The sequence below is a fragment of the Diospyros lotus genome, chromosome 1 (genome assembly GCF_014633365.1).
Source record: "Diospyros lotus cultivar Yz01 chromosome 1, ASM1463336v1, whole genome shotgun sequence".
Taxonomy (NCBI): domain Eukaryota; kingdom Viridiplantae; phylum Streptophyta; class Magnoliopsida; order Ericales; family Ebenaceae; genus Diospyros; species Diospyros lotus.
The window spans coordinates 24,837,802-24,848,015 of NC_068338.1; the positions used below are offsets into that span (position 1 = coordinate 24,837,802).

The 10,214-nt window shown below is 32.7% G+C and overlaps 1 pseudogene; it reads right to left on the reverse strand.

Annotated features, from left to right (window-relative positions):
- Window positions 1-6,272: 6,272 nt before the first annotated feature.
- On the reverse strand, window positions 6,273-9,546 carry LOC127797432 (uncharacterized calcium-binding protein At1g02270-like; annotated as a pseudogene).
- Between the last annotated feature and the right edge of the window lie 668 nt (window positions 9,547-10,214).

A 10,214-nucleotide genomic window follows, 5' to 3' on the forward strand; every position in this document is an offset into this window, starting at 1 on the left:
AGTGTTAATTAAGAACAAAATAAACTCAATTATTCTTAATCTCAATCTATTTAAAATATTAAAAATCAAAAAAAATAATTTAGAAGAATTGTTATTGCCAACATCCCTAAAACCCAACAATTGCATTGTTGGCACCCAACGAGGGCTCTAGCTATCTTACCTTTAGAAGATTCTTTTGCTATGTCGGAAGACAATAGAAAGAATCTTTTCATTTTCTTATTTGTCGTTGTTCTCTCTCTATTTATCTTTTTAATTTTTTCACACACACGCATGTATATATTATCTCTATCTTCAAATCCCTAATCAGTGTTTTCAACTCATTTTTTTAAAGATTTGTTGTTTGATCTCAAATTAAATGTACATATATATTATCACCATCTTATCTTTAATTAGGATTTTTAGCTCCTCTTTAAAGATTTGTTATTTGATCTTAAACTAAATAATGCTAATCGTGGTTGGGTTCGTTTTTTCTATTAGCGGTAAAATAGAACAAGACAATAACTAAAAAAAGGATAGCGAAAATGATTCTTTTATACTGTGATATTTGATAAATATGACAACGAAAGAACCCTCCATGTCGAAAAAAAGAGGTTCCAATAAAGGAAGCTTAACCCTTTGGGTTCTAATATGGCCAAATGGGTTTTAGTCAATCATCGTTTAAATTATATTTTTTAAATTATTATTTTTTATTTTTTTAAGATTGAGATTAAAAATAATTTTTCTTTAATTTATTCTTAATTAATGTCATTTATAACGAATGGGTGTTTTGATAATTTAGCAAAAATACAAAAATTGTGCTCGACTAAAAACAAATCATAAAAATATTTGGACAAAAAACACAAACCATAAGGAGTGCAAATACAATTTACCCTTATATAAACACCCAAATATCATTCTAAATAACACCCTTATATATATAATTTCAAGTTCTTAAATTCTTTAGGCTCAAATTCAAATAACTTGGATAAAATGTATCCATAAATTCCCTTGCTCGTCCAGACAAAAGGATTTTATTAGTTAGTCCTTGATTTTGTTTTTTCCTTCCACTTCCTCTATTATATTACCTAATAATTAATTGATTCCTAAATCTTGGTTTTACTCTTGAGAACCAGACCTATATATAGAACCATTCTCCTATAAAATGATTTTAAATAAATAAATAATTTAGAAATATTATATGAATTAAATAAAAAATTAATCTTAATACTTTATATTTTGACTTAATTAGTAATAGCAATAACAACAGTAGTATGATAAATAATAATGAATAATAAACATCATACCAAATGTCCTCAACTAAACCACCATATACATGGGATCATGATGAAGAGTCAAAATAAGTAAACGTGCATTGTGAATTAATCTAAAGTGATTGAATACCCTTATACCAACCAAATTGAAGACTTTTTAAATAAGAATTAATTATATCAATATAAATGTCTCCACTCCAATATGGATAGTAAAACCAAATATAAACATCCCTTTGTGATCTCACACACTATCTTTATAGTTGTAGCATCACTAAAATATCAAAATAACTATCATCCATATTTAGTTTAACAAACCTAAAATCTAGAGAAATCTAACTGACCGTTGTTTATTGAAATGTTATACATAAAAGTCAAAGGAATCAATGATGCCTCTCAATAATCATTGTACCTCGAGCCTTCCAAATGATCCAAGCATTGGGTATCCTTTTGTGGGAAGGATTTGAATTTTAGTATAAATCAATCCTCAAATTATAAAATTTAAAAAAGGCATTTAAAATACTTCTATCCCATTGTAACTAGAGTTCAATTAAATTTAACTAAAAAAAAAAAAGTCTTAAATTGTAATGATTAGATTGTGATCAGTATATGTTGAGAAAGGCATATGCTTTAATGTCATCTATATAACATGTAGAAATGTTATTTCAATATTTAGTTTTATATATAATTTTTATGATATTTTATACTAATTTATTATGCATGTATATTATAATATAATATAATATATCAATATGTGAGTGTAAGTTTAACTATTAAAATGAAGTGTTCAAATAGTATTTCTAGTAATTATAATGTGCTTGGTTACCTACAACAACTGCCATTTAATTGCCTTCTTTGATATTTAATTAATATATACATAGTTTTCCTATTAAAAATTCAATTTGATTGGTTTATATTGTAATTTGCACTAATAAATTGCATTTAACCCCAATATACCAAAGAACCAATAATCCTCATTTCCTCATTACTTCTAGTGGGACAGTAAGTGATTAAAGGTTTTGCCATTAAGAACCAACTAGAACATAAAACTAGTAAATTGAAGAGTTTGGATCTCATAACTTAGTTTGGTATTCTTGGTAGAATTTGATTGGCAATTTATTCTTATTGTGGTCTTCTTCTTATTAGTATGAATGATGAGATATATCACAATAGAGTAATGTTGTATGAATTAAAGATCATCTACTTGTAAGTACATTGAATTATTTCGAAACTAGCATATTAGTTCAATTTATTTAAAATTAGTTTAATTAGTGGTTCAACTTGAATTCAAAATCAATTAAATTTTTTTATTTGAGTTTAATTAGTTTACTCTGTTTTTAAGCACAAGATATATAGTAGATTGCCCTTTATTTTATTTTTTTTCAAAATTTTCATTGTTAATTTATCTAAAGAGAAAAAGAAAAGTACAAAAATAGATACCTTAAAATTTTGAGTTTTTTTTTTTTTTTCATAGGGATCATCTTGTCTTAAAAAATATTTTCTACAATAATGTTTTCACTAAAAATCATAAAATACCAAATTGTCTCTTCGATATCTAAGTAATTTTAACTCCAAATGGTGTTTTAACTGATGTTAGAGTGAAAAAAGCTTTTAAATTAATTTAAAAGAAAACTATAAAGGCATCGGTGAAGATTATTTTTGACTCTCAATTTTTGAATTAAGTTCTGTACAGTATGTGTATACAAAGCAGTGTGAATGAACTTGTAAGGGATTACTCAGATAAAATTAAAAACCACTACATTATTAAAAAAAATCACCTAGATTTAAAAAACTTTAACCATTTTGATTGTTAGCTAGACACTCATATAGACTTTCTCTTAGTTTTTTTCCAAACATATCATAGAACATTCTTTTACTAAAATTTTGCCAATCAACTTTAAAAAGATAAAAGGAAATACTCTCAAACAAGAACTCAAAGCCTCAACTAAAATTAGCTCCATTTTGACTCCCCCACATTCTTCCACACACATACATATAAATCTATATAAGTTAATGAGTTGGATTGTCAAAATTGCTTGAGGGCAAATAAAACACACACACACACAAATGTTAAACTTGAATAATGGAAGGGGCAGAGTGGTGTTAACGAAGGCAGGAAGAGCCTTAATTAATTCATCAGGCCATAAAAAAGTAGGCTAGTGATCTTATGTCACATTATTATTGTTGTTGACATGTTTTATTCAGCAAATGTTTAATGGTCTCGTGCACATAATTTTTCTGCCTTCCCACAAACAAACCTTTTTTTTTTTTTAATTATTTTTCTAATGCTACAAGGTGGGTCAACAACAAATAATCAAAAAAATATTAAAAAATATGTCTTTCATGTGTTAAGCTAAAGAATTTGGCCCAATACATATGTATATATAAAAAAAGAAAGCTGCCCTTTGAAGACATTTTGAAAACAACGATAACGTGGGACTCATGTTTAATCTTGAGAAGAATATGTTATCGTTGTCCCCATGAGCATAGCACAGTTGGTTCTCAAGTAGCAAATTGCACCTAAGAATATGTTATCGCTGCGCGGATTGGACATTTCAAAAACATGTCCTTCGTTCGAATACAACTTGAGCAAATGACACTTTTTTCACATCAAAAGCAACTTTTCAAAGAGAATCTCTAGCTTTTGGATAAAAGGATAAGAGAAACCTGTGGCTTTTGAAAAGTTTTGGATGCTTAAATGAGAAGCTTTGAAACCAACAAGCTACTGTCAAATTAAAACTCTTATAATTTGCTTTAGAATTTGGTGGTACAATTTAATCCCATATGAGTAGAATTAAGAAGGAAATGCATAGCATCCAGTTCTGCAAGCCCAATAATAAAATTGTATCTAACATTTTTAGTTGGGAATTCATGATATTTCATTGATTGCAAGTTGTTTTGAGCTAACTCAATATGATTGCCATAACTGATCATATGGGGTGTAGGCTAAAGGAAAATGTTTTGAGATTGCCTACAAATGTAATTTACTGTGATACAATGATCCAAATAGTCAGTATGCTAGGAAATCCATGAATGTGAGTTGTTCGCCATGTTACAAGTCATACTAATTAAAGTTAATCTAAAGTTATTGTTATGTTATAAGTTATAATAAAGTTATTTATATTTTGTTCTTGATAGATGACCAGAGACAACACAAGGCCGCCTCAAGAGGAGAATGCACCAAGGCAAAACCCAGGACAGGGGGCTCTAGAAAGCCTACAAGCTAGCCACAGGGAATATTATCATGTTCATGCAGGAACTAACATGGTAATGCCTCCTACCTCACAACCTAGACTAAAAAAGAAAACATAGTATAGGAATTGGCTAGAGTCCACCAGAAAGTATGATGGAGTAGAGCACCTGAAATAGGTTTGTTGGGGTGTCCAAAACGCCTTCACATCCACGAGCTTAAGCTGCGCCATGAGAAAATCTCGAGGTCCTAAGGGCAGAGCACCATGGCAATAAGTAACCCTTTGATTCACGAAATACTCAGGATCCTCTGTTAACAATATTGCCCTCCCAACACAAGAGATGGAGCCAGATCGAGCGTGACGAAGCGATGGCTAAGAGGCGTTCATACTTTCTATGGTTATCTAGGAGTATTATTAATTATCATGTCAATGCGAATGAGGCCAATTATGGGCCAAATTCATGATGAGATACGAGATTTTTACCCTAATGAGAGTGCTAAAAGGGAGAGAATATATCAATATCTATATCCAATCCAACATTCAAATTTTCTCGGAAAAATTGTTGAGCATTTTACTTGGTTTCAGAAGTCCAAAAATTAATTTTAACTAGGTATGAGCCTTGAGTTAAACTTATGAGATACATGAAATTTTTGCTCTAATGAGAATATCAGTGGCGAATTGAAAGGATCCCAAGAGATATGTAGATTTTAGAGTTTTAAGTATATAAATTAGAGTTTTAGGACGTGACAAGTTAATTTTATCTAACTTTTTGACAAATGATTTTGGTATCAGGGGTGGATCCAAATGAGAGTTAGAATAGATTTTAGTCGGTACTAATTTTAGCCCAGACATCAATATATATATATATATGCATTACAGTTCTTTTATCCCTTGTCCACCTCACACAGATTAGATTTGCGTCTGTTTGATGTTATGTTTATCCTATAAAAAAAAAATACTAAGAAAAAAAAAAACAAAACTAATGTGCTCATATATATATATATATATATATTAAGCATATACATAAATAAGTTACTAAAAGAAACTAGATTCATCCGGATCATTGTCATTCTATTTTCTTTTCTACCCAAAAACCCTTGTTCCAATAGGCCCATCTGGAAATGTTCATCTGTTAGTAAGGGGATTGGCCACTTTTCCAGGGCCTTAGGTGGACTAAGAAAAATGAGTTTCTGGAGGCCAAAACCCAAATCAAAGGCATACAACAAGTTTGATTTTGTTGGCAATTGCTTGACATCAGACCCTGACAGTTTCTTTGCAATAGCCAGATATTTTTGTCCCAACGCCTACCTAGCTCACTGGGCAACCAAAATGCAGAACCAGTCTGAATGCCATAATCACACTGGGCGTAACATAAGCAGTCAGATAGATTTACAATATAACCAGAATGTGAAATCACTCAAAAGTGGTAGCTTCGCCAGTGATACCTCATATAATGTGGAGACTTGAGGTTCCACATTTGAATTTAGTGCCCACTGATTGCTAAGGTGGTTGCCAGTATAAGGTCCACTAGTTTAAAAGCGAAATGACTTGTGATATTGTAAAAGGTGATTCTTATCAAGAGTTTTTTTTTTTTTCAAATATTCTGAATGATCAGTGCACTGATCCTTTTAACAAATTAGATGACTAATATGCTAACCGCTTTACCAAATTAGAAGACAACACGCTATAGTTACCCAAGTTTCTTCTTTTGCTTAGCCAACAAAAAAACAGAGTATTGTAAAAAATAATGTGTACAAATTGCACAGTGATTGAAATACATTCTTTGATCTGAAAAAAGAAAAGGCTGCAGTCTCAGTCCCATTAAGCGAAAAACTGGCAAACCATATATATTAATTTCTCATCTATATGGCAAAACCATGTATGTGTATAAGCCAATACATATTTACAAGCTTGCACTATACGGCACATTTCCTAAAGAGCATATCTTCACATTAGAAAAGGCAATGAATGAGCTTGAAAGATCAAGAAAAACTGCTATATATGCTAATCTAGTTATTCATTGATCAGGAATGCAAACAATCAACAAAACTCAAGAATCGCCCAATTGCACCACCGAGAACTCCACAGTCAACTGGGCGTGGTCCGAAAGAGAGTAATTTTCAGGCCACATCCCATTTTCAACCTCCTGGGGAAGGAACATTGCCTTGTTGACAGTGAAGCCAATTGTAGTTTCTGTAGAGTGGGTGCTAAGCAATTCTTCTGTTCCCACTCCATTTTCTTCATTGTCTTCTTCCAGATGGACTGGACCGCAAGGATTCCACACCCCCTTCAAAGACGGTTCCAAAAAAGCGCTTAGTGAGGCAACCTAAGTTTTATTTAACCATAAGATGATAAAAAGCAAGCAAGTTCACTTGAAGAAATTAAAGTAAGAAACAGCACGAGCAAAGTAAATACAGTGAGGTCTGATAGATCAATAACACCATCTCCATTTGTGTCCATGTGCTCCCATAACTTTTTCATGTCTTCAGTAGATAGGGCATCTTGACACTGGCCACTCAGGTTTAACTGTCCATCAACACACACAAATAAGAACAAGATTAAAAAAACAAAAAAAAATATAGATAAAATAAATTAAAGGTATCAAATCATAACGGAAGCAATTTAAACTCAAAACATTATTTACTGTTCCAAGAGCTCGGGAAAGCTGAGAATAGGTGATGCAACAACCATCTGTTTCAAGGAAGTCCAGAGGGCCAATGCCTTTTGTTGACAAGTTGTGTAACAAGTTCTGCTGAGTGACAATTCCAAAACAAAAAGGAAAACAAAGGTAAGCAATTCACCATCATTTTCATAAATTAACAACCACAATAAAACCAATCAAATGTTCTATGCTACGGACATTGATGTTACCAAGAACTGCTTCCATGAAGCTTTCTTTAAGTGGCCTGAGGTGTTTTCTAGGATTGCGAAACCAAATAAAATCTACTCCACATACATTGCCTCTGTGGTTACGATGACTAATCCACTGAAAAATAAACAAATACTTAAGTGTCTTTATTGCAAAATGCTCAGAAATAAACAATGATGGGCGCACACAAACCTTAGAAAAATCTTCACCATCATTGTTGTAGGGATGAAAAATGTCATATGAAGAGATAAAACCTTGTGATTGCAAAAACTTATAGACGTTCCCCTTCTTACTGCCGTTCCAATCCCTATAAAAAGTTTTGAGTATTGGAGGAACCAGATAAGATATCTTATATTACTATCATTTAAGAGAGAGAGAGATTTATCATGTTAACTTCTTAGGTTGCTTAGAGCTTACCCACATAAAATGACAGGAACAGATGGGAGTTTATAGTCATGGCAGTAAGAATCTATGTAATGTAAAATCTTGTACACCTACAGGAAAAAAACCAAGGCAAGGTGAGGCAATTGGAAAAAGTAGATCTAGAATTAGCTAATGGCATAAATCTCTGGGTCTATCAAAACCTAAAATACAGTAACTCCAAACCATCACCTGTTTCAGCCGGACAAAACAGTAGCTGGAATCATGAGGAAAAATTAAGTGTGTGTTCACTATAAGAACTTCCTTCTTCTCAGTAGCTTGTTTTGAGAAGCATGATGAAGTAATTCAACATGTAGAATTTGAGCTACACGATCACCTATGTCATTAAAGAGAAATTCTTGGTAGTTCATTACTCGGAAGTGATTGCAGCTCACTGCTATTAGCAGGCCTGTTCCAAGACGACAAAAATATTCTCAAAACATTGCTTTGTGTAAACAAAGTTAGTCCTAAATCCCAATTCAAACTATATAAAAAGAAAATCATAGTAATTACCAATAATAAAGAAATTTTTCATTTTCATTTTAGCAACTATGAATTATAATGTAGTTGCATGACCCATAATCATATGACAATTGGCCACCACTTGGGCAAGGGTTCATTGGGCAATAACAATAGGTTGTAATAGGGCTGGACTAGATTGTGAAAATCCTTTCTCTGAAAATCCATGATTGATTGCCTCCACCATATGTGTACATCTACTTATATGTTATATTTGTATCATGAGTATTATAGTGTAATATATTATTCAAATTGTAAAATATGGATTAAGTTGGTAAGGGTTATTTAAAATGAATTTATCATAGCTGTGATGCTGGATCTGGTACCCAGGCCAGACCGTGAACCTCCTGCAGTTGGCTTTGCTGGGGCATCCTTTGCTCAAATGGTAACCATCCGTTGCATCTCAATGGTGTTATTTCCTGTTTTTGATATAGGGCTGCAGTGAGAGATGTCAAAGGTTTATGGCTGAAACAAGGGTTACCCTTTCATTGCCCAAACAGATCTGAGCAAGGTGTTTCATGACTACTCTGTTATGGTTGGACCTGTTGATATTGTCAGAATGGAGAAGTCTGTTAGCTGAAGCCGGATCTTCCTCATTGCTAGTTTTTGATTATTTGTTGTTTCGGCTATGAATTTCGGTTCTTTCCTTTGTTTTGTTTGTCCTATTGTTTTTTGGTAGTAGAGACCTGGGTGTGGTTTAGTGTTGTAGTGTAGTTAGAGAGGCTTCCTGCCATTTGTGTTTGTTTTATCTTGTATTGTGTTGTGTTGATTCTATTTTTTGTGTTGTTGGGCTAATTGGATTTTTTAGTCTTGACTGTTGCTTTTGAGGAGTTTGGCTTAAGTTGTGGCTCAGTGCATGTGGTACCTTGCCTGGTTTTCCTCAGTGCATTTCCGCCCCTTGTGGGTGTTAGGGATATGTATTCAGCACAAAAAGAAAAAGTACCCCAATAAGGAAGATTAGATGGGCACCAAGCCCGCCTTTGTTCCAGGGGAAGTCCCATTCCACTTCATCCCATCTAGCAACCAAACATGACCTTGGTTCTGAAAAATTAGTAATATAAAATCACAAACTACCCCACATACTACTACAACCTCCAAATATGTTGGTATATTTTTTGTTCTCAACATACAATTCTCTGATAATCAATACAATTATATTGGTTCAACAGCCATAAAAGAAAAAGAACAAAGTTCCTGATGTTGAATAATCTCTTGAATTTTAAAAGGCCTTCCCAAAATCTCAAGGGGCTGTAGGAGCCCAGATTTGCTGGCTCCTACCCCTGTCCCCTTGGCTGTCCCACCAATGAGAATAAGCCACTTTAACCAAATTTATACACATCATCAAATAGTGATTATCCCAAATTAACGGCAAAAAACTAAAAGTTCTTCTTCCAAAATCCATTATGCAATTAACAAGAAAAAACTCATCTCTTCCAGATAAAAAAAATCATCTATTCTGTCTGAAAATATTTTGTCTGGAAGTATTCTGTCTGGAAAAAAACTCATCTCTTCATCTGGAAGAGATGGGTTTTTTCCTGTTAATTACAGAATGGATTTTGGGAGAAGAACATTAAGTTTTTGCTGTTAGTTTGGGATAATCACTGTTTGACGATGTGTATAAATTTGATGAGGTGGCTTATTTTCATTGGTGGGACAACCAAGGGACAGCTGATCTGGGCTCAGGCTGTAGACCTCATGGTCCTAAATGTATAAATCAGTTTTTTATTTGTTTCTATAACAAATCTATCAATGTGACCAAGGAACCAACATCTTGACATTTCCTTCCTTCTGCCATCACAATAGTTATGAACTCTTATAACTAGAATCCAAAGATATATGCCAATATAATAGAATCTCCAAAATGTGATCATAACATGATTGCCTGACCAAAAAATAAAACCACTTGTGACTATAACATGAGAATTTTTTTTCCCTGTAAATGAAGTAAACATTAAACAAGAAAAAGAT